The 25,597-nt window shown below is 39.0% G+C and overlaps 1 protein-coding gene across 5 annotated transcripts in view; it reads left to right on the top strand.

The window, feature by feature from the left end:
- Window positions 1-25,597, top strand: part of MAGI2 (membrane associated guanylate kinase, WW and PDZ domain containing 2) — a 1,343,119-nt gene that overhangs the window by 592,264 nt on the left and 725,258 nt on the right. The window contains exon 1 of one of the 5 annotated variants that reach the window (XM_045089717.1): window positions 16,849-17,117. The exons of the other annotated variants lie outside the window; for them this stretch is intronic. The gene's annotated coding sequence lies outside the window, so the exon portion shown is untranslated. Of the gene's footprint in view, window positions 1-16,848; window positions 17,118-25,597 lie in introns of those variants that run through there. 5 annotated transcript variants of the gene reach the window in all.

Raw genomic sequence — 25,597 nt, 5'->3', positions numbered from 1 at the left:
TGAAATAACTGTAAACTACAGGAAAAATGAAAGTGCATTTTGACTGGGCTGGTAGCAAAAGATGAAAAATTAGGAATCTGGAATAGGTAAAGTTACAGGAATACACTGCTGATAAACATCCATAGAGGACACATTCTTCTTCAGGAAGGAAGGATAGAAAGATAGAAGGAAGGAAGAGAGAGGGAGAGAAAGACAATGCCATATGTATATTTCTATTACTATTTTGTGTCTAAATTGGGGGAAGGAAGGAAATACTCAGGTTCTTCTTTTAGTAAACATCATGATTTGATTCCATGAAGCATAACTCCACCTGATTTAATAGATTTCATGATGTTATTACTCTAAAGGTGACCACTGGAGTGCATAAGCTTATTTCAGGTTCCTCAGAGTGTATCAGTGTCTTGGGGTCACATGTAGGAGGATACAACTTCTGTGTTCTTAAATTAAGAAAAAACAAATAAGAGACAGAATGAAAAACTTAGTTATAACTATTTTTTAAGGAAGCAGAAAACAAAATTGATTGAGGCTTTCGGATTTCTTTTCAGTTTATATTTTGTGTTTAAACTTTTATTATAGACAATTTCAAACATATGGAAAGTCAACAGAATAATATAATGAGTGCTGTATAACCATCACCCTGTTCCGTGAATTGTCAACATTCTGCTATTTTATCATCTATACCTCCATCCATTTACCACACCATCTTGATCACTATTGCTTTTTGTAATTTGAGAGTTTAAAATGCGTTTTTATGTTAATACAACGCTAATTCTTAATAATGGGCTGTTATTATATAGGCGGATATTATCCATTGTTATGCCCCCCAAAAAATGGGTCCATGATTGAAGGAGCGAAACTGATATAAAGCGAAGGTCAAACAAAGCTTTATTTCATGCCAAGTATCAAGAATCAAACTGACCGGCCAGGGCCGTGCCTCTTACAGAGAGGGCGACCTTTCTCTGTTTCCCAGACTAGCTTTTAAGGGCAAAGGCCATGTGGTTGGGCCTGGCTATGCACAGGTGGCCAATGAGATTGTAACACACAGAGAAAGCTACACAGTCATGCTAGGTGACCAATTGAATTACAATTTACCCTGGTAGACATTTGAACCAACCTATCACCTTGGTCAGAATTGGCGCCCAAAAGGTACCCAAAGGGCGGGGCCTATAATCCTTGGTAACTAGGGAGACAGTATGCGTCCCCTACACTGATCGGATGTCTCCATCTTCACCTGGCCTGACCCTTGTGTTTGAGCTTTGTTACCTGGAGCTGGTTTCTGGGACTTGTTTTTAAGTAAATCCCCTGGCGGAAGGTGATCAGGGACAGTTTAAGGATTAAACAATGTTATTGTTTTAACCTTGATGGAAGCCTCTAGCTAAATAGGTCCTTACATCCATCATTACTTTATTCGATGGATTTGGTAGCAATTGAGATAAAACAAAACAATCCTTTTTGTTTTGCTTGTGTTTTGTCCTGATTAAACTTGAAAATTAAATGATCTGCATCTTTAGGAAGAGTCCTGGTCTGGGAAGGTTTGAGGATCAGGCTTCTAGACATGTGTTCTTCTACTTACTGGCCTTGTGACTTTAACTGCTCTGTGACAGTTTTCTCATGTTAACTTGAGCTGGCTGAATGTGGTATTCCCCAAAGTAGGCTCATATTTCCAGGTGGCTTATTCTTTTTACCAAAAAGTGCCCAGTGTATTCCTTATCATCTATCTACTCAGCATCTGATCCGCTCTTCAAGGCATGGTTCAAGGTTCTCATACCATTGTTGGATCCAATTCAATTTAATCCAACCAGTACTTACTAATGGATTATATGTCAGGCGCTGTTCTTGGCACTGAAGATACAAATGTGACCAAAACTGACTCATATCCTTAATTTATTATACTTTCATTTGAGTGAAGCGTCACCTAATGGAAGGCGAGAAGGGGTAAAGTGAGGTGGGATGCTCAAGAAGGGCCTCAGCTTAGAGGGTAAATTTGGAATCAAGATGAAAACGATTGAGGGAGCTGAGTGGATATCTGGAAGGGCCTTCCAGGCAGAGGGGATGTTGATAACAAAGACCGCATGGTGGCGTCTGCCTGCTGGTCTAGATGGGTAATATATGAGGAGGCCGGTGTGGCCAGAACCCAGTACACACTGAATGAAGTCTTAGGTATTGGGAGTGGCCAGAATACTGAGAATGGCTTCATAAATCGTATTATGCCATTGGTTTTACTCTCAGTGAGATGGAAAGCCTTTAGGGTTAAAAAAAAAGTGATAGGATTTGATTTATGTTTTAACAGCATCACCAATATGAGGGAGAAGAGAGCAGAAATGAGACCAGTTAGGCTACTTGTATCATCCGGATTAGACATGAAGTGAAGTAGTGAAACGGGGTTAGATTCTGGATCTATTTTGGGGTACAACTGACATATTTGCTCTGGAGAGTGAAAGACAGAGAGAAGTCAAGGGTGATACCAAGTGTTTTTTTGTTTGTTTGTTTGTTTTTGTTTTGTTTGAGTACCTGGACACAAAGAGATCCTGTTAATGAAGAGGGAAGAGTCTATTGAGGGGTTGGGTGTGACAGTGCTTAACTACACCTCTAATATGCTGATGTGATCCACAAATTGCCTGTAGCCCCTTCCTGTCTCCCTCCACCTGCCTTACTAGCTCTGTGCCTCACTATTTCTCTGTTTCTCTCTTTCTCTCACATTCTCAATGTCTACTTGTCTACAGTATGAAATATCAACCAGGGAGGTGTCCAGAATAATTCACAGGGAGTGAAAAAGAAACTCCTCATTTTTATCTTTTAGTGTTACACCATATGGTGTGACCCTTCAGGTTTTCTCTAAAACTGAATAAAGCTTTAAAATTGGAAGGGATCATAAAAAATATCTTCTCCAGCTTTTCACTTTATAGGTATAGACACTGAGCTCAAATAAGTTAGATGACTCACGTATGGGACAGGAAAGAGGAGAAACAAATAGCATGGCATTCTTAAAAGCAAGAAGTAACGATAAGGCCATGAGAAGAGCAATTATGTGAGTAAATGACATAGTTTAAATACCAAAAAAGAAAACAAATAACAGAGTACAAATGAAAATGTTATATATATGCCCAGAGAGAAAGAGTGAGTAGTATCAAAGGCAGTAGTTTTTACATGATGGCAAAATAGACAATTCGATGTGCAAAGCTTTTGTTAACAGCTTTTCAGGTCAATAGTTTTTTTTTTTTTTTTTTTTGAAAAAGTATATATCTGTGATTTCTTCTCATTAATACCTCTTAGAACTTTTCCAGATTTGTGGAAATTAAGACAGAATATTTACACAATGTTATACTGTTGGTCTATACAACCAATAAAAGTGGTTTCTGGGGTGTCTGGGTGGGTCAGTTCTTAGGCATCTGCTTTTGGGGTGTCTGGGTGGATCAGTCCTTAGGCATCTGCTTTTGGCCCTTGTCGTGATCCCAGGACCCTGGGATCAAGCCCTACGTCAGGTTTCCGCCTCCGTGGGAAGTCTACTTCATCCTCTCCCACTCCCCCTGCTTATGTTCCTCTCTCACTGTGTCTCTAGTAGTTTATAAAACAAAAGTATTTAATGTCTGCTTTGTTTGCAAATTCAGATGTGCACAATCTTAATTTACTTTTAAAAAATCTAACTTGACACAGAACAAAATTGAAAGCATTCTTCTTATGTTGATTTTTATCTCTTTTTAAAATATTTTAATTAGTGTCATTTATTTTTCATTTTCCAAAGTTAAATGATAGCTTTCAAACCATGTTGTAACAAAGCCTTCTGGTGATAACTATTATTTCCTCAGTTAGTTTGAATTTTTGTGTGTATTTTACATTCATGAGCATAGATATAAATGTAAGTAAAGGGTAACTTTACATATATATATGAAGAAAAGGCCCACTTATCTTGACTCAGGCACATGCATGCCTAGACAGAACCTTTAGAATGATGCAGAAAGTAGTTAGTGATTGCATTATTTAATGGAAAGGAAAAATACAGGGGGAAATAAGGAGCCAAACGTGGTTTACACTTAATGATTACCTTTCTGAGCTTCAGTTTTCTTATCTGAAAAACTGGAATTACCACACTTACTATAGCGACCTGATTGGTGGTTATAATGACAAAGTGAGATAATGCCTTTGAAAGCTCCCTGATACACTGTGACAATGTTATTAGTATGCCCATTCAGAAAACATATCAACTTACCTTTTTCCTGATGAGAAAAGACTATATATATCCTAGAGTCAATCAAGAAAGAAAAGCAGTGTTTCCACATTCTTTAAATAAAATCTGTGTCTGTATGCTTGACATTTTAAAGAAGTAAGCTACATCCTGTGTGCTAGAATAGAAATACAGTGAATTTTTCTTCGATTCCTAAAATTAAATGTGATTTCACTACAGTAGTTATTTTGCTATTTATTAATGCACACAGGTGTTCATTGGTATAGAGATGCTCTCAAAAAACCCAACCCCGAAACTCAGCACTGGTAGGTGTGAATGCCTGAGGAAAGAGAGTTCTTTAATCTGAGAGTCAGCAATTGACACCTTGTGGATTCACCCATTGTAATTCAATTAAATTTTATTGAATTCCAATGAAGGAAATCTATAGGGGGCAAAGCTCCAGAGCTATTATACAGTGGAACTTCCTTCCAAAACTGGAAACCAGTTTTGAAACTTACTGTTTCCAAAATAGCACTGTAAATGAATAGGCTATCAATGGACAGCTATAATTATGTTTTTTTCAAATCATGTGAAAACACATACACTTTTAGAGTAACACATTTAACTATCTCCAGATCAAATCAACATCCTCCCAAAATAAAGCCGACGTGGCTATATGTCATGAATCATTTTGGGAAACCTTATTTTTCTTGCTGCTGGCCATTTCAAGATACATTTTAGATTTTATTTTAGCATCAAAATTTTGTTTGTTATTAAAAGATACACCAAGCTTCGTTCAAGTATGGGTCTAAGTCTTTACAGTCCTTGGAATTGGTCACTTGGATGATTTTGTCTTAAAGAACAGGGCTAAGATGACCAGTGAACCCACACGTATTAGTAAGTACCTTTTATTTTTCAGGTTTGATGATATGGGGATTAAGAGCGAAAGAGACATTATTCTTACCTGCAGGGTACTTGCAGACTAGATGGAAGATGAGTATAAAAATTTACAAAATGGGGGGGTGTCTGGGTGGCTCAGAGGGTTAAGCCTTTGCCTTCGGCTTGGGTCATGATCTCAGGGTCCTGGGATTGGGCTCTCTGCTCAGCAGGGAGCCTGCTTCCTCCTCTCTCTCTGTCTGCCACTCTGTCTCCTTGTAATCTGTCTGTCAAATAAATAAATAAAATCTTTTAAAAAAAAATTTACAAAATGGAATTCTATAAAGCGTCCTAGAAGAGTATGGTCAAAATTCAAGAACAGAGGTGAGGTAGAAACTCTCATTTACTGACTCAGAATCTCCAAGGATAGGGCATAAGGATATATTTTTAAAGCAGCTGAGAAGATTGGGGGAGAGAACAGGTTTGGAGGCTGCTGGTATTCACCTTGTCTCCTTCCTGTCTCTCCTCCAGTGACCTGCTTAGTGCTCTCCAAGTTTACAGAAAAACCTCCTAGGTGCCACATCGATCAGCCTCTCCCCAGGTCTTCTCTGTTGGCCCCACAGGCAGTCTGCCACACAGACGATGGCTGTCTCCTAATTTTCTTTTCCTTTTTCTGTCTCTCTCTCTCTCTTTTTTTTTTCTTTTCTTTTTTTTTCTTTTTTTTTTTTAGATAATGTTTCTCAGTGTCATTTAATGGCTCTGAATCCTTTCCTTCTACCTCGAATACTGATTATTTCCTTTTCCCTTTTTTTATTCCTAGTCTTTTGCTGGGTGTCATCCCCTCATTCTTTTACTTCAGTGAGAGGACTCAGTTATGCCCTGGATAACTCTTAATACTACATTCCCACATCAGACTTCTTAAGATCTCCACTTGGATTTCTGGCAATTTCTCCAGACTCAAAATTGTTCAGTGTCAAACTCATCTGCAGCCCTTTATTAAAGGACTAACCCAACCCTCATTGACTGTAGGATGTAAGATATAAGGTGAAGTGAGGTGGGGGCAGGGGGAAATGGGAAATGAGATCCACTAGGCTCAAGCCAGGAATTAGTCACCCTCAAATTGTGCTTGTACATGCTCCAAATTCCTTTTGTTTACTAAGACCTGTTGGTTCTACCCAAGGGACTTACGATGAATCTTTCCTCTCTCCTCCTACTCCAGCTGTCCTGTTTGATTGTTGAGGACTCTCCTGAGTTGGAGGGAACCTCAGATTGGCTCCAGTTTGTGATATCTTTAAGCTCACTAGATATGAATTCTATTTTTTAAATTAACAATCTGAAATTTAGGGGTGCCTGGGTGGCTCAGAGGGTTAAGCCTCTGCCTTCAACTCAGGTCATGATCTCAGGGTCCTGGGATCCAGTCCCACAGCGGACTCTCTGCTTGGCAGGGAGCCTGCTTCTCCCCCCCTCACCCCCCCACCCCGCACCCTGGCCCTCTGCCTGCCTGCATATGATCGATCTCTCTCTCTTTCTCTCTGTCAAATAAATAATTAAAACTTAAAAAAAAAATAGTAAGACAATCTAAAACTCAGAGACCTTCCCACGTTTTGAAAAATCTGAATCATGATTTTATTTTAATTTCATTTTTATCATGTTCATTATTTACAAAGTAAATATGAGGGCATATATATGAGGGCAGTGTGGAGTTCTTAAAAATCATTAAGAAAGAAACTTCAAGGTGTTACTCTAACTTAGCTCTTTAATATTAAAAAAATAGCAATTGAAGAGGGATATTTATATTGTGTTCATGAAGATTTCAAAGCAAAAATTCTCCACTAAGATCTAGTTTTGGTCTTTTTCTTGGTTTTGTTTTTTTTTTATCCCCCCCAGCCATCTGCTCTGGTACCTGCAAAGCTAACAGGATATTCTTCCTGATGTTAACATCCTTTGCTTTAGTTTAGTCCTAACCATTATTTCTTCTATTGTAAAATATTTTTTCTTGTTTAACTTTTTAGTACTTTTTTTTTTTTTACTATGTTAGCTAACCTCAGATGTAAGTAGATATCTGTAGATACTTGTGAAAGGTCCCCCAATAATGGGTCCGTGATTAGAGGAGTGAGACAAAGCAAAGGTCAAGCAAAGCTTTATTTCGTGCAAAGCATCAAGAATCAAACCAACCCGCTGGGGCCACACTTCTTACAGAGAGCTCGACCCCTCTCTGTCCCGCAGACTAGTCTTTAAGGGCAAAGGCCATATGGTTGGGCCTGGCCACGCACAGGTGGCCAATGAGATTGTAACACACAGAGAAAGCTACATAGTCATGCTAGGTCACACATAAGTGACCAATTGAATTACAGTTGACCCTATGGTAGACATTTGAACTAGCCTATCACCTGGGTCAGAATTGGTGCCCAAAAGCTGGGGCCAATACTCCTTGGTAGCTAGGGAGACAGTATGTGTGCCCCCCCCCCCCCATTGGATATCTCCATTGGGCCTGACCCACCCTTGTATTTGGGCTTTGTTACCCGGGACTGGTTTCTGAGACTTGTTTTTAAGTAAGTATCCCCTGGGGGTGGGGGGTAAGGGAGGCAGGGTCAGTTTAAGTTTTACTGCATAAACAACAAAATGACTGTTTAATCCAAGATGGAATCGCTCTGGCTAAATAGGCCCTTATGCTTATGCTGTAGATAACAATAGAAATTTTAAAACTTTCCCCTCTTATCATAATTTTTAAAAAGTGAGTTGTTCCTCAGTACAGATCTCATATTCCTTTGAACAGCAGTGATGCTTTCAGTATCCTTTCTCTTTTGTCTTGATTTAGTGGGTGGGGAGGAATTTTTGCACACTTATATAGGCAATAATTCAGGCGTTTGTGCAAATTTTCTTACATAGGACACTCTTCTCATTTAAACCTCTGCTATAGTCTTACTTCTGTATCTCACAATCAGAAGAAATGAGTAAGATGAAGTAAATTGTCTCAGCAATCAGAAGTCATTCCTCAAACAATCTATCCGAATATCATTTGTAAGGCATCTACACAAATGACAACCCCTCTGCTTGCTCACAGGGCCATGTAAATTATGCATGCAATTTCCCTACAACTTGTCAGTCACCTTGCTTTTATTTCAGAGGAATTCAAGCGGTTATGGCACTTTAAGGTGAGGAATAAGGAATGTGGGGCTAGGGGATAGTTTCGTCTTTCTTTTCAGGCTCGGGTTTCCCTAATGGCTCTTTGCTGAGACAGTACCAACAAATACTGCTGTTGGCACTTGCTGGTTTCCTGGGGGAACCCTACCTTGGAGCTCCATCGAACACCTCATACATCTCATAAGAAATCTCAAAAAGTATACATTTGAAAATAGTATGAGAACCACCCATTATTCTACACGGAAATAAGTAGGTCAATATTGGGAGCTTGGGGTTTAGGTTTCTTTTGTTTGCTGGGATTATTGACAGTTATATTTTCAAATTTAAAGAGATAGATGAGGAATCTGCATATTTGACTAGAAAGGAAACTTACTAGAGTTTAACTGAAACACATGGCACTCACAGTTACTCAATAATAAGCATTTGGACGTATGTTTTGGGTTTTCAGTGTTTTTTAAGGTGAAATATAAATTCAGGTTCATATACACACGTGCGCGTGCACACGCGCGCACACTCACATACACACAGTGATATGCAGGAGATGGCTAGCATTACCTTGAAAGAGCTATTTATGTACATCTCTCCCCATCTCCAGTTCAGTGACTTTAAGCTGATAGCTTGAAATTGGCTATGGTGGCATATTTACTCTGCAGAAATTGACAAATGCTATCTATCCATTTTTTTGTTTGTTTCTTTTTGTTTTTCCATTATGTCAGTTGTTAAACACTGAGCAGCACATCACTGCCATAACAGGCATGTTTTCCTTGAATTTCCATAATGGTTACAGGACATACCACGTTTATGTAAAATATCACTGTAGAGTCATTCAATGAAGGTTTAATTTCTATATAGCTTTATTCCCAGCTTCTGTCCCAGAGGGTGGCAGCATGGTACAATAAAAAGTACTTGGGGCTTTGTATTAGAAGGTGGTGGTAATCCCTGCTCTGTCCCTTTGCCTCTTTGATTTTGGAAAAGGTCACTGACCCAAAAATTGAAAGTGGGGATAGTAATACTACCATGGAGATTAAGTGAGATGATGGAGGTGGAGTATGTAGCAGAGTCAGATTGATTTGGTGGGAGCTACCCACCCCAGTATCGTGGACTAATGGGGCTTGGTAGTGAATGATTTTACTTTCTAACCTCATGAAACCAAAATCTATGAACTGGATGAGATCTTGGGAGAAGTTCAGTATCTTTATTTCACAGACAAAGCCATTGATATTGAATGAGTAATCCAAGGCTAGGGTCTTTTGAATTCTAATAAGGTCAGTTGCACTTTCTCTACTCTCCTATGGTACCACCTCTAGGCCTCTAGATAGATCACTTAACTACTTCTTCTCTTTTCTCTCTTTGACTACCCTCTCTTCATTCTTTACCATATTCTTCTCCCTCTTTGTCAATCCAATTTGATTATGATTTTGATTTTGTTAAGTTGGTCTGGTGCCTTGAGAAGGTAAATTACTTGACTAAAATTTAGACCCTCTACAAAAGTCTATCTTAGTTGGATAGGGAAATCTCTGATGATGAAAGATACTAATATCAGGGTCAGGTGAATTAAGGAGGTATGAACGGAGCAGGTGACTCATGGAAGATGACCCATAGGAAAAAGGAGCTATTTACTAGATGACTACTTAGGCAGAACCAGAAGGAAGATCCTGCTTGCTGAGAGCTTGCGATGTGCCATATTCTGTGCCAGCAATTTCATGATTGCACTTCCTTTAAGATATTATATTCTCTTTTTTATCAATGAGCAAATTGAGGCATAGTGGCCTTAAGCTCTCTTACCCAAAGTCATACAGTCAGTTCATGGTGGAGTTATGATTCAAAACCAAGGTGGCCACCCACCGTCCTTTGCTCCCAAAGCTAAGTTATTCAGGTTAGAGTATAGAGCTCCCTACCCATTCATTTTCCTTCATGATTTGAGATTGGGCTTTGAAAGAAATATGCTTTGTTGGGTTCAGTCCAGTTAAATAGACATATTTCAGACAATGGTTTAAAATTCCTGGAAACCATATTTAGTTTCTATTTCCAAGGAATGTTTACATTTTAAGAGATTATACAAGCCATCCAAATCACCAAGACAATAAGTGTTACTTCAAGTAACACATACAAATTTACACTGTGCATTCTGCTGAATTTTGGTTTTGTTATGAGATAAGAATCAAAATCAGGAAGGATTTGGAAGGTGAGAGAGAGTGTGCCATTTAAAGGGAGTAATTTAAAGGGCAGAGAAAGGAAGGATGGAAGGTGCAGACAACGTATTACACTGACTTCACCATCCTGTCTAGGCTCAGCCAGGTAGAGTTTGTTTTAGAACAAGAGACCCCATATATGCCCCCTTCATGTCCATCTGATGGGGTCTGCAAGGTCAAGCAGATGAAAGGCTATGGAAGAGCATGAGCTTCTGGAGAAAATAAAAGATCACAATTCAAACCAGTTTTCAGAAATCAGAAGTGGATGATTCATTATGAGATCAGAAATGCAGATCCGTAAAGGACAGCTGTCAACAATGGAATTTATTGATGCCCACTCAGTACAGAAAGCACTTCTACTTGTGCTTTGGTCTCTTCAGTCCTATGAAGCACATTCTTGTAAGGATTCATAATACCTCATGAATTGCTTCCAGAAGACTTAGAAATCATCCAGGGAAGACCTTCCCCGTGCACAGTCTGAGCCTGAGACTTGTTTACAGAGAGGAAAGACTAGTGAAAGGGAAAACGTGTTACGGTTTTTCCTACTTCATACACTGCTGAAAGGTATTTAAATGTAAGCTTTTGTTTTGATTAGGGACATGATGGTGTGTTTTACATCAGGGCAATAGGCTCAAAATATGCAATGTCATAAACTGAAAGCCAGTAAAAGAAAGGAATATAGTAACAGTAATAACGGAAGCTGCCATTATTGGGTGCTTACTGAGAGCAGTGTCTGGTACATGAGAAACCTTGGTGATGACGATGAGTAGGAAGAGGATGGTAATGGTGGTGATGGTGACACTGGTGGTGGTGATGACAATGGTAGTGGTCAAAATGGTGTGCTAGGCACTGTGCCTGGCACTTTATATGCATTATTTCATTTAATGCCTGAGAACTCTATGCAACAAATATCACCACTGTTTTACAGATGAGTAACTCATCTAGTACCACACAGGCAGGAAATTGTGAAGCCAGGGTTGTTGGCTCTGTGTATTTGACACCATGCAATATTTAAAGGCCATTCTTAAAGCACCTGCTTTGCCTGGTTAGTCAAGACTAAAGAAAAACCCAAAGCAGGAATTTTCTGCTTTTTGCTTTTCTTCTCTTAGAATGGGATAATCAAACTTTAACCATAGCCTGTGATAATTATGCATGCATGCACATACATATCACCATCTTCAAGTAGAATAGAATACTTTTGACAGTGACTGAAAATGCATTAATTTGGCATAAGCAGTCAAAAAAGAGATGAGTTGTTTTTTATGAAAATTGTTATGCAGCCTGTAAGGCAGGGAGAGAAAGTTCCCAGAGATCTCTGCAAACATTAACTATAACTGCCAACCCCAAAGCCAGCTACACTCACACCCAATGGTCTACAGAGTAGTACACCAGTCATTTAGTTCACACTCAAACAAGCCATCAGTGGTACAATCTTTTCCTGTTATGATCAATAATTTATAAAACTGAAAAAAGAAAAGATTTTCTTGAGATTGTCGATTGTTTACAAAATGTACAACCACAGTTCTCGTGCAGAATTTTATTCCCACTGACAAATAACATCTATTGTTTATTTGGTTGTGATTTCATGTAAGCACAATACCATATCTACACTAAAGATACACTTAATTGACAAGAACGTTGCATAGTTAAAAGAAATTTTGTTTGCCGGTAAGCATGTCTGAGAAGGTAAGGAAATATTCCATGGAAATATTGGAAATATTTATTTCAGGAAAAAAAAGACAGTAGTTTGTACAAAAAGCAGGCATAATTGATTTTTAAGAAGGTTTAGCATTTAGCTTATTGTTAAAATATAAGTATGGTTTTTTAAAAAATGGTGTAATTTCTACTTTCTGCCTGCCAGGAAACCATCACAAATGGCAAGAGACCATACAGTACAGATCTAATAATAAAGCAATATGTGTAGTTTTTGATTAGTTAAATAGTATTTGGTGCATCTTCCTAATTTGATCAAATCAATTGTAGCTCTGTAAGCTAGAGTGAAAGCTATATAAACTACATTTAATAATACACAGAGTCAGTGGTGCTCTTTTACCACTTAATATCCCTGGATGAGATCAAAAACTCATATGGGGATAAACTGAGAATTTGCTTCTCACTTGTTAATAACAGCAACAATACTACTAATAAAAAATAATAACTAACATTAAGTATCTAATTGTTCTGGGCATGGATTCTCATTCAAGTTTCTAATGAAACTATGAAATAGGCCAGGAAACTGAGGCACAGAGACATTAAATGACTCACTTTTGGTCACAGTGGCTTGAAAGTGGCAGAGAAAAGCTTTAAACCCAGAAACAGAGTCCAACTCCTGAAACGGAGCCATTAGCATGCAAAAGGGTAGAAAGCAAAAGAGTAATAACATTATCTACTGATTTAATCAACTGCTAAATTTTGGGTTCCAGATGTTTAGGGAATAAGATATGGTATGATATTAATCATGTAGCAGAGACTGAGTTGGGTCCTAATCCAGAAACTTATTAATTTTCTGACCTTTGGTGAATTATTTAATGTCTCCAGGCTTTACTTTCCTCAAGAGTTAAGTGATAGTATTAGTACCTCACAGAATCATCGTGACAATGTAAAAAGCTAAATCCCCTGGCATTAATATGAGTTTGAAATTAGAATTATTTCTGGTTCTGTTGTTGTAATATCAATATACCTTATGTAGAGAAGGGGTGAATTTATGTGCCCAGTGGTTGCAGGGAGTCCTTGAAGGATAAAGGGATGTTGGAAAAAGGAATGGGAGGTCATACCAGGAAGGGGGATCAGAAGCACAGACATAAGAAAGACCCTGATGTGAGTGAGAGATGATAAATAAATTCAACCTCACAAGTCAGAAGGTTTCACATAAGATAAGATAGAAATGAGATTGCATGGCTATTGTGTATCATTTTGTTTCATGGCTCAAAATAAGCACATTCGTCATATTTGATTCTGATAAGTGTTCCCAACCTTTATGTGAAAATCCCTTGTTTAAGTGTCTAAGAAGCAGAAGTCTTTTATTTGGCTTAACAATGATCCTGAGAATACTAACTCTGTGTAACTATCCCTATGTCTAATCACCTGGGACATTTGTTAAAAATTCAGATCCCTGACCATCTCTGGATTTGGAGTAGAACCCAAGAATCTGTGTGTTTGCTATCACTTGCAGGTGATTCTTATCAGTAGGAAAGTTTGGGGTGACCCTCCGTGTCACCCCAAAATCATCTTTGTGAAACAAATAATTTACCAGTCAGGGATCCTTACGTAGTTTGCTGCTGCATCTCAGCTAAAGCACAGATACTCGGGCAGAACGTTCAAGATCACGCACAGCCTGTTCCAGTCTATCTTTCAAACCACTCTCTCTCCCAAGCAGCCTGTATTCCAGCCATACCGCACTGCACACGGGGTCTTTGTTCATGCTTTTTGTGTCCCGTGGCCTGAAATCCTCTTGCATCTGCTTTCTTACCTAGAAAACTGACACATGCTTAAAGGCTCAGTTCAAATGTCACTTATTCTATTTTAACCATCCTGCCTCCCACTAAGGAGACCCCCCCCCTTTCTGACCTTCCTTAACATTTTGCACCTACATCTCTTGTATTCAGTGGTACATATTACCTGTTTCTGAAAGGGTTCAGAGTCTGTTTTATTTACCTTGTATCCCTCAGTGCTTGGAATAGTGCTTGACACAAAGGAAGTGCTCAATAAACATTCGTTGAATAAATGAATGCATGAGCAAAGATTTATTTCACACTCTGTACTTTCGTTTGTTCCCTGAGTAACAGAAGACTCTTTAAAAAGATGGCTGGGGTTATTTGCTGCAAGATTTTTGCTAAATTATTTTCATCCTTTTTTTTTTTCTTTTTTTTGCATTGGCCCATCAATGGTGAACTTTAATAAGTTTTTAAAAATTAAGATCCTTCGGGTTTTAATAATAATAAAAAATATGCAGTCTAGAGTTGATTTTTCATCATGCCTCTTTGTTAGAGTAGCATATGGAGCTTGAAAGTTTCCACACACTGGAGTTTGAGTTAAAACCCAAGCATTTTCTGGGGCACCTGGGTGGCTCAGCGGTTAAAGCCTCTGCCTTCGGCCCAGGTCATGATCCCAGAGTCCTGGGATCAAGCCCCGCATCGGGCTCTCTGCTCAGTGCAGAGTCTGCTTCTCTCTCTCTCTCTCTGCCTGCCTCTCTGCATACTTGTGTTCTCTGTCAAATAAATAAATAAAATCTTTAAAAAAAAAAGAAAGAAAGAAAAGAAAACCCAAGCATTTTCTGACATAATCAAAGATGTCTTTCCTGGGGTGCCTGGGTGGCTCAGTGGGTTAAGCCTCTGCCTTCAGCTCAGGTCATGATCTCAGGGTCCTGGGATCGAGTCCCACATCGGGCTCTCTGCTCAGCGGGGAGCCTGCTTCCCCCTCTCTCTCTGCCTGCCTCTCTGCCTACTTGTGATCTCTCTCTGTCAAATAAATAAATAAAGTCTTAAAAAAAAAAAAAAAGATGTCTTTCCTGTTTCTCTCTAATGTCAACATTTTGCTCATTCAGGGAAAGTGACACCACAGTGGAAAGAAGAAAGGCCAGAGGGTGAGGAAGTGGGTGGGTGGGGGGGAGGCAAATGCAAAATAAAGACACCCAGTGCTAGAAAGGAAAAATAAAGGTTAAAGAACAGCTAGTTTGGTTATAAGAGACAGTAAAATGAAATCCTTTATGTTTTTATCCTTCAAAATTTTAGGTCTTCCTAAATTTGCCTAAGCCAACTTTTCTGAGGGAAGATCTTTTTTTATTGTCCAATGTTTCGGTGCCAATTTTTGTAGCACACACTAAAGCTAAATTTGCAGCCAGTTAGCATATAATTTATTTTAAAAGCTTAAATAGGATCTTTTCCATGCAAGGTAAAGCTTTTAAAATACAAAACAAGCAAGAAGAGTGAATAGCTGTTACTCATTCCGTGTCTACCCCTGAGTGGTGTTTATGGAGGGGACTGGGTGTATTTCAGCTGGAGTGCCTGGTCCCAGCAGTAAATGCTGCACTCTCCTGACATCACTCTGGAGAGAATGAGAGGCTGTTTGTGTAAGAGTTGGAAATGTTATCTTTTGAGGCAGGGATAATGTGAATCTATGTCAGCTTTCCTCCTCTTCTTCTCTTTTGTAGAGACACCCGTGTCACCCTGTTCTTGAAATTAAGAATCCATGCATCAAGCCCCAGAGGCCAAGTCAGTGATTCTTCTTCTCATACTTGTTCTAGCCAAACTTGTTGATCTCCTTCTAATTACTTGTCATTTAGCTTCATAAAGTACTTTTTATCTCGACTTGTCAAAATAGTTTGTGGAGATTATCTTGTTTTTCTTTGCGGTGTTTCTAAGAGCAGAAGGCATTTCATTCCTATTTAATGATTGAGATAAAAGAGGTGCTCTGCACTCAGAAACTTTGGAGCAGGGAACGAGGTGGTAGCAAGTTTATTCGTTAAGATCTAAGTCCGTAGACTATAAATTTACCTTCAACACTGTACAAGGTTAACACAAGTTTTTTCAGTGGCTTCTGTACCTGGACATCCCTCTCTGCTACGCTTGCTTGATTGGCGGGGAGGGGAGATGCTACATTTATTGCATTAATTTTCTATTTTTTAGACAGAGACATTGAAGCAGAGAAGGAAAAAGTTATTTGCCTAAGAGCAAAAAAAAAAAAAAAGAATTTACTCATTATTAAATCTAATTCTATAATAGGAAACTACTGATTTCTATCCATGTGATATACTCTGGTTTTCTGTCACTTTTTGTCTTTTCGGCTCCTTCTCCTCCTCTTCCTTCTTCTTATTTGGTCTTCTTTGATTGTCCTTAACTTTGAGATAAGTTGAACTAGATGTCAAAGAAAAGGCCAGTTGGAAAAGTGTGTAAATAGTAAAATGACTGATTCTTTGACCCTTGAAAGAAAAAGAAAGTCATGCTTACAAGTTTAAAAGAATGGTTCAGTTGGATGATTCTGAAAGTATGCAGCCTTGTTATTAACACTGAAAACTTTAATTACATTTCATTATACTATATTAGCTTCTCTTAATTGCTAAAAGGGGACTATGAAAGCAAAAACAAAAATGCCTAATCCCTAGAAGCTAGATTTGCCTCGCTGCTTTGTAATGTAAATGTGCCTGTGTGTATATTAAAATTCACACACTCCATCCATCTCTGTGGCTTTTAACCGAGGGGTCACCTGACTTCACCTAGAGCCGCCCCCCTCCCTTTCGCAGAGGAAACCCAAAAGTGAGAGACAGGCGCTTACAGAACACAGGTTCTCATGCTGGGAGATGTAAATGACCCCGACTGAACGGAATCCAGTGAGGTTGCTGGTGGGGGTTGGGGAAAGAGAAACGGAGGGAGAGAGCAAAAGCGTGTGAGGGGAGAGAGAGGAGCGAGAGAGGGAGGGGAAAGGGTGGGAGGGAGGGAGAGAGGGAGAGAGAGAGAGAGAGAGAGAGAGAGAGAGAGAGAGAGAAAGTGCTGCATGCTTCATCTTTGAGAGGAGGGGAAAACAAAAGACCTCAGCGGCAGTTTTGTTGCTGTGTCTGGCTTAAAGAGAATTCTGGACATCCATGCTGAAAAAAGCAAAGCTCAGCTGAGACTACTTCTATCAAGAAAATTATATTATCTGAGAATGGGTTGGATCAGTACAGGTGGTTTGAGAAGACACTGACTGAGGACCATGGAAAGGTGGGAAAGGACGTGCGGCTTCTCTGCTTCCTTTGAACGGAGCTCTAGGTTAGTAAGCTGAAACTGACCCCGGTCTGGCTTCAATATCTCTATGTGTCTATGTGTGTGTTTTCTATTTATAACCTCCAAACCCTCCTGCTCCCCAACCGCTGGGTAGGCAGTGCCATATTCCCCCAGATGTGAACCTAAACTTGATTTGACTCTCACTTCATTACCAAATGCCTCCCGTTTGCTTGCGGAGCTTTTGTTCAATACAGCCAGTGGAGAGCCGTCATGATGTCTCCTTCTGAGTCAGAATGTGTGTTTGAGCCCTAGATTGTCAGGTGGCTGTTTGGAGAATAGTTAGCATTTTGCTCCAGAAGGCTGCAAATGCACGATTAGGTTATTGTGAAATGTAAACAGCAAATATCTGCTGACTTGGCGTTTCTCGTAATGTCAGAATAATTCAGAGCTATCTGGCTGAATTCGCCTTGTCTTCATTTTCCACATAATTGAGTTCAAATATAGTAAGTTTGAAATGGCACCCTACCAACAAAGACACACACCAGGTATTCTTATGGCAGAGTATGTTTTACCTCCCCTTGGAGCCAAAGCTTTAAAATTTATTTTATTGGGAAACGGTTTGAGGGAAGAATACAATATGTCATCATTAAAAGAGATGCCAAGGCGTGTTTTTTTTTTTTTTTAAATAACTGGGTTTAGATGTGTGTAAAACAAACACACAATTTCTCTTGTTTCTTGCTGTGCAGATAGAGTGTCTTTTGTTCCAGCATGTGTATTTTCCTGGGTTTTTACAAAGAAAGCATTGCCTGTGCTTTCCATGATAGGAGACTTGTATCCAGTTTGCCATTGTGCACTCACGAATCGGCTCTATTCTGAAGTAAACTGCCCAGAGGTATTAGTCAAGAAGCTGGGAGGAGGGTGGGGAGTGGGGAGAGAGGTGGGTTTTTTCCTTCCTCCTTTTTTTTTTTTTTTAAACTGTTAGCTCAGAAGTGTCTAATTCACATGATTTTAAGAGGAAATGGGGGAAGGCATTTAGTTTTGAATTGGATGCAGATCTGTACCATGCAATTGCCAAAGACTACATCAAGAAGATGCTCAAAGCAGAGAGAATCAAATTTGTAATGGACTCTCTAAGAAAATGTTCTGTGAGGGTGACTGGCTTGGGTCCCTTTTGACCGAATTAAGATGCGCTCTGGCAAGGCACTAGCAGCTGTGAGCTGACATTTTCTTGTGAACCTAGTGAAAAATGGCTCCATATCTCTCCTCCCAGTCCTGAGGAGATGGTCTCTCCGAGTTGTCGAGCCTTCCTCCAACGTGATTTGCTCCTGTGGTTGTTTTCTGAGAGGGACGGATAGGCTCTTGGTTCCTTTCAGTTCACTGGCCTTTTTAGATCTCGGGTTGAATGGAGAGTGGGTGGTGACAGTTTTACTTCAAGTACAAACTACCCAGCAAGGCTAGCCGAAGAAATTTTCCTGGCAATCACGTTTCCGTTTTTAAAAGCCCAGATTAATATTTCTTTGGACACAACATAAAGCACTTTTTGTTGTTGCTTGATGGGCTAGTCAACAACAATTTCCCCAAGAGAAGACGCACGCCTGTGTGGCACTTCTCCTGGGGACTCCCCTCATGGGAAGTGACAGGTAAAGACAGAGGGATACTTGCCTATCATCCATCTCTGGAAAGACGAAGCTGCCCTCTTCTATCTTACCATCTTTTCTCCCCCAGTTTTTGAATCGTGACTCGTTGTGCGGGGAGAAGGGTCATGTCTCAGAGTTGGAATGCAGGGAGGTGGTCTACGACTGTCCTGTACTACTCTTGTGCTTATTAAGGAATTCTGTGCAGAGCACGGACTGAAGTGCTGTAGCCACCACACTGCTCCTTTATTTAGGCTTCGGTTTGTGAAAACTCCAACCAGCAGAGGCAGGATGTACTTTAGCACAGAGCTATGTGTTTGAGACTCTGCTTGAGAGAATGTGTTCTTTGGAGGTGTGTGTGAAATGGGTTGTTCTCTATTATACAACATCCCGAGATGATCCTGTGAGTGGAGAGTGAGTTCAGGAGGGAGGGGTTGGGCTCTCCATGTTTTAGGGAAGAAGGATAGCACTAACCACAACGTGAGAATGCAAAAGGGTACAAGGGTGTGTGTCTTGTGCAGAAACAGTAATTCTTTAAATTGTATGATCATTCCCTAATTGTGGGGATTTGAAAAAATCTCGAGACTTCCTGAAAAATGGCATGAAGTCACTCCTACATTATGACAAGTAAGACTTCTAGTACAGTGATTTTAACTGCATTATAGAAACAGCTCCCTAAGTGCTTTTAGATATTATACCACTCGTACTGCTGAAAGATATCTCTCAAAGGTTCCCATCTTGGACACTTTTCCATAGGACAGGAGTTACAACACAGATTTTCTTGGAGTCTGTTTGGAATAATTTGATGAAGCTAAGAGCTCACAGAGGCAATGGGCTTTGCCTCTTTAGTAGAACAACAGAAGTGAAACTTTAACACTGCATGCAGATCTGATTAGTGCTTTTATACATGTGGACAATTTAGCTATGACACATAGTACGCTTTGGGGAAATTGATGCAATTATAGTTGAACAATGAACAAAATGATAGATAACACAATGAAAACATGGATTTCAACATTTATGGGAGGATTAGTAAGATCTCTCTTAAATATTGCTAATGACTGCAGGTGAAGGCATTCTACCAGAGAAATTTCAGAGGTCTAGAATGAGAGGACCATGTTTGTAGATGAAGGGCATAGCTCACCAGCTGTTTTAGAACCTGGATGGCACTAATATTTAAACCAGATAATATGAAACATACAGAAGTATCACAAACACTGGGAACTTTCCACCAATGGAATTTTGTTTTACAAGCAGCAAAATAGCTTTAATATAAAAGCAGTTCACAGAGCAGCAGCCATCAAGGGAGAACCAAGAAAATCTAGGACTAACATGAAATTTTTGTAATGAGGTACATGTGATGCCTGACTGACCCTCAGGATACCAATGATTTCTTAATGAGGGCTAGAAAAGAAAAAGCCACATGTTGAAAAAAATTTCAGTACAACCTCCAAGTTTGGAAGTTAGAAAATTTCTTAGGAGTAAAATTAGTTGTTCTTAGGGTGCCTATGGCATAGAAAGGAAGAGTTAAGGTAAAATAATCTAGTTTCAGAAAAAGATATTTTATCCTACCTGAATTATTTTTTAATTGTTTCTGAACACAAAACTTCTAACTTTCCAAAAATATCTTGAGTAGTAATGGCCTCCTTTCTAACCTCCATTTTCTGTTTCTTTTATTTTCTGTTACTTTTAGAACTTCTACTACCCTGAATTCCATTTTCAATTTTTAAAAGTCTTATTAGGTGGCAACAGGACATTAAGTAAGTACAAGCTTCTGAGTTTCAAATGCTTTAATTGTCTGTTCAGTTTCAGGTATGTTTCTCTTCTAAGTCTGTCCCATCTTCAACTCTTACTCTAGGTCATACAGCATGTGGCAGGCTCACTTCTGAGACCTCAGCAGCTTACTGTGAAGATAGCAGGTGTTTAACATAAAATAAATAAAAGTGTATTGCTATTTGACTGCATTAGGTAGTACCCTAAAAAAAGGTTAGAACCATGTTATGATGTGAATTATCAGCCCAAGTGATTCACAGATACCAGAGGTTAAAGCAGATACTGTGTATCTCAAGCATATTAAGGCTGATAAAATATACTAAATATACAGTATCGGGGTTAGTTCTTTTCCTGGTGCTCATCACGAAGACAACTTTCTGTCAAATAGTATATTTTCCAGAAGTAGTGCATCATTTTGTTTCCTCTCATAGATCCCCTGCCTGGTATCCCAAATTACACAAAGAATATATCTAATCCAGTGGAAGTGATAATGATAAAGAAAAAAGTTCTGATCAAAGTGTTTGAAAATTTAATATTTACTCAGGAACAACACTGTCAGAATAGCTTTTTTTCCTTCTCTCTTTCTTTTTTTAAAGATTTTATTTATTTATTTATTTGACAGAGAGAGAGAGATGGCAAGAGAAGGAACACAAGCAGGGGGAGTGGGAGAGGGAGAAGCAGTCTCTCCTTTGAGCAGGGAGCCCGATGCAGGGCTTGATCCTGGGAGCCTGGGACCATGATCTAGCTGAACGCAGATGCTTAACGACTGAGCCACCCAGGCTCTCCCTTTTTCTTCTTTCAATCAGTAAAGCAAGTCCAACTTCGGACTCTTTAAGGAAACTCACAATGACATATAATGTGAAGTAGGAGGCTCATTTCCAGGCAGTCAGCCAATGGAGGAGAAGAAGTAAGCTTACTTGAGGACTCTGATTGACACCTTGCAGGTCAGGAAGTTTCCATATTAACAGGATCCCAGCTGAAATTTCAGAGCAGCTGTTCAACTTGCTCACCTTTCTCTTCTCCCTGGGAGTAGGGCTGGGAGAATAATCCATTAAATCAAAAGAAATCACCTTTGCTCTAAGACCATTTCTGAGGTGGACCAATCCTATAAGCAGACAGGTATTCTTAATATCTTCTCAACCTAAATTTTCTATGACTTTATCTAGCAACAGATTCCAGGTGACTATGGAAGCCACTCAAAGTTTTGTTGAAGTTAGGGGTCTTGCCAAGCACTGCCCCCAAAGCTAAAAACACCTACCCAGTAAGAAAGGCAGAAGGGATGGGGGCCTTCTCTCTACAGTAGAGAACTGAGTCTTTTTACTCAGAGGGCTACAGAAACCCAAATGGCACGCTAAGGAATTTCTGGCCAAGTGTTGAAGGATTCTTGATCTTGGATTCACACAACTTCATTTGTTTGTTTTTAAAGATTTTATTTATTTATTTAAGAGCGAGAGTGCATGAGCAGGGGGAGAAGCAGAGAGAGAGGGAGAAGCAGACTCCCTGCTGAGCCAGGAGCCCAACACGGTACTCCATCCCAGGACCCTTAGATCGTGACTTGAGCCAAAGAGAATCACTTAATGGACTGAGTCACCCAGTGAATTTGGGACTGTGCCCCAAATTCACACAATTTTTTAAGAATAGTATTTCTTTTAGTGCTTAGAAAGCTCCATGTTTCCTGGGTGCCTGGCTGGCTCAGTCAGTAGACCATACGACTCTTGATTTTAGGCTCATGAGTTCAAGCCCCATGTTGGGTGTAAACCTTACTTAAAAAAAAAGTAATAAAATAAATAAAAAATAAGGCCTCTTTCCAGAAAGCTTCCTCTTTCCTTCCATCACATGCCAGAACACTCTTCTATCATTTTTCACTTGCTCGTCCATTAAATTAGTTCTCTCTCCCATATGTGCTTAGGGCTTTTTCTTTGATATACTAATCAGTTTTTTAAAATTTTTATTAGGTTCACGGTGGTGTTATTATTGTTTAATGTGTCAGCCAGAATGCAAGACCTTCTAAAGTTCATTTTGTTCACAATAGAATCCCTAGGCCCTCAGATCATGTTAACCCATATTAGGTGTGCACTAAACATTTGTTAAATGATTGACTGACTGAACAAATGAACACTAATGCCGCAAAACTAGTGGAAGGCTGTATCTGTGTTTGGCTCAACAAACAACTCTCCTAATTGGATAAGCTACTTTGGGCACCTACTAGGTGAACTGTACCAGAGTATTCCCAGGGTCTCCCTTTTGTCAGGATTTTCCATCTGACAAAGAACGCTTGAGTGCCTGCTATTGGGATATTTCAAAAGGAACTTTGCTATCCACATCAACGTGTTCATAGGGTCAGTCTTGGGCAAGATTGTGCTTTGTCTTTTCCCCCTCTGTTTCTCCCTCTAAAGCAACTCTTTTTTCTAAATGTATCTATCCTCTTCTACTCTCGCCTTCCTTAGTTCTTTGCATCTGGGACCTTCTAGGTCTCTTCTGACAGTGGCTATAGCTTGCTAACTCAGCTGCTAATTAGCTGGTGAGCCCGGAAAGCTCACCTAAGGTATAAACTTCTAGTAGTATTTGCATTTTAAACAAAGCTGTCACTGTACTGATTAGGCACTGCTTATTAATATCAGGTATTGTATAGCGGAGTATACTGTGAAGCTTGCCTTTGGGGAGCTTACTTTTCTGTTGTGGAGCTAAGACTTACCAGAAACAATTGGCAACAGCTCTAAGTCTGTAATCAAGAATGGTATTTGTGTAAATTTTAATAACAGTGGAGCATAAAGGAAAGGCTTCGTAGAAGAAGTGGGACTTCAAGTGGACGATGACTGATAGGTAATATCTAAATTATCAGGGATATGAAAAGATTAGCATTTTAAGAAAAACATGCCTAAAATGTTCAAAAGGATTTAGCACAGGTTTGTTAAAGTCTTTATATAGGATACTGTTTATATTTATTTCCCCAAGTGTAAAAGGCAAAAATTTATTTTTTTTTTTAAGAATTCATCAAACTTTCATTCATTCAAGCCATAACCTTGGGATCCTGAGAGTTAGGACTTTCACTCTGGAATTTATTTCCCATTATGCCTTGAAGTAGTCTGTTTATCTCAGCATTTAAGACTAATCTCAAAGAAGTTTTCTGTCAGAGGTGCTTTTAAAGATTCTTTTAGCAATATTGATCACTTTAATTGAGGTTTATTGAAAGTGCTCAGTATAGCTCTCTTGTGGTTCATATTCTATAAATATATCATCATTTTAATGATATATAGTAGAGTTTTCATTTTGTTGCAGTCAGCCTAACACCTTATAGAAACCTTTCATTCACACCAGGCCATGAGGAGGAGGAAACATTCTTTTCCTCTGATCTACTATTGAACTTAAACCACAGAACTAGGAATCGTTTTCAAGTATGTTCTTAGTACTATAGACCTGTTTCATCTCTGTGTCCAATTTGAAGTTTCCCTTTGGAAAATCCTTTAAAAACAAAAAAAAGGAACATAGCTAAGAAGCTAGAAACTGTCAAGCTGCATATATAATAACAAGGGAATTTAATTTTCAATTAAGTGATTTTGTAGGTAGGACAAGTATCCTGTAACTAGCATTTTCATGAAGTTACTGATATAAATAGTTTTTGTATTAATGGTTGGGTTTTAGGTTAGATCCAATAATTGTTAAATCCTATAAAATATAAGTAGGTTTATTTTTTGGACTTTTCTTGTTTCGATGAGGATACTTTAGGGTAATTCAGGGTGTGTATCTGCTTAAAGAGTGAGGTCCCTCTAAAGAACCTCTGCTACCTAAGCTATGCCAGTGCTTCATGAGTAAGACTGCACACACATCCTTTAGGGGCCTTTACTGTTATAAAAGGAAGAAAGAGAGAATATAAATCATCCCTTGAGATACAATAGATAGCACCTTCCACACACCTATGTGCATTACTCTTCCAGCAGGTGCTGTGCTCAAGGGACATTTCAAAAAATAAAATCTTTCCTTTTCTTTTCAAGAGAAAAAAATGCAAAGAGGCTGGGATTGGTTGATAGTAGATGAAATTCTGCTCTGTGTGGATCACTAGGTTTTGATAACTCATTCCCAATGTGCATGCAATTCTTTATACAGTGCTACATATGGGAACTTTTATTTCCTACCATGCAGATAAGCAGTTGCTATTCTGGAAATCCTAAGTTTATTATTGGTACATTAGAGTTTAAGAAAATCAATGGCTAGTTCATTTATCTAAGGGCACAAAGAAATTGGTATTAAACTATTACTGTATCTATTAGTAGTTAGTATTCCCCAAACCTGAAAGACACATTTAACTATGACTGGTGACGGACAGACCTTTGATGAAGTTATCAACTGTTCATTTCCCATGCTTCCTTCTCTCCAGCCCACAGAATTCTCTATGTCTGTGTTTGCCTGAATTAAGGTCTGTCATAGAAATCTTGATTTTTCTCACTGTCTCAACAACTATTAGAGTCAAATGTACCAAACCATACCATGGTATTTTATACCTATGATTATCTACACATTTTCCCCCACTGTCTGGAATGTTCTCCTCTATGTGAAAGCTAGTTCCAGCTCTTCTGTGAAACATTCTCCAATCACTACTCCCTAGATCCTGGGAATAGTCTGTTGTTCCCTCATAACCACACACACACACACACACACACACACACACACACCCTGCTTTTCTGTTTATACTTCTATTTCTTCCACTATAATATACTTTTTTTTTCAAAACAGAGTTTGTTTTTTGATTATCTTCTTCTGTCCATTCCCTAATAGAGGACATAACACATAAATAATAAATATGTTGTTCGCGACATCCTCTTCTTGTCCACATCATGGATGATTGATTGTATTGCATGTCTATGACATTAAATGACTCAAAATCTAAAGCTAAAAATAATTGTTAATCATAACAAAAAATCAGTACATATTTTTTCTAAGAAACTGTGACATTTAATAGTCAAATATGAGCAATGAAAGTTAGAATTAAAGGAAATGGGGTTAAATTATTTGATACATGAAAAATTAACTATAGATTGGGTCCATGAATCATGTCAATCTTCTTGTCCAAAATGATGTGGAGACCTCTCCATTATATTCCTTTATATCCATTCACCATGG

Source organism: Mustela putorius, unplaced genomic scaffold, assembly GCF_011764305.1.
Source record: "Mustela putorius furo isolate JIRA1106 unplaced genomic scaffold, ASM1176430v1.1 tig00003845_pilon_pilon_pilon, whole genome shotgun sequence".
In the NCBI taxonomy this organism is placed as follows: Eukaryota; Metazoa; Chordata; class Mammalia; order Carnivora; family Mustelidae; genus Mustela; species Mustela putorius.
The sequence above is the reverse complement of the archived record's forward strand: the minus strand, read 5'-3'. Positions and strand labels throughout refer to the sequence as shown.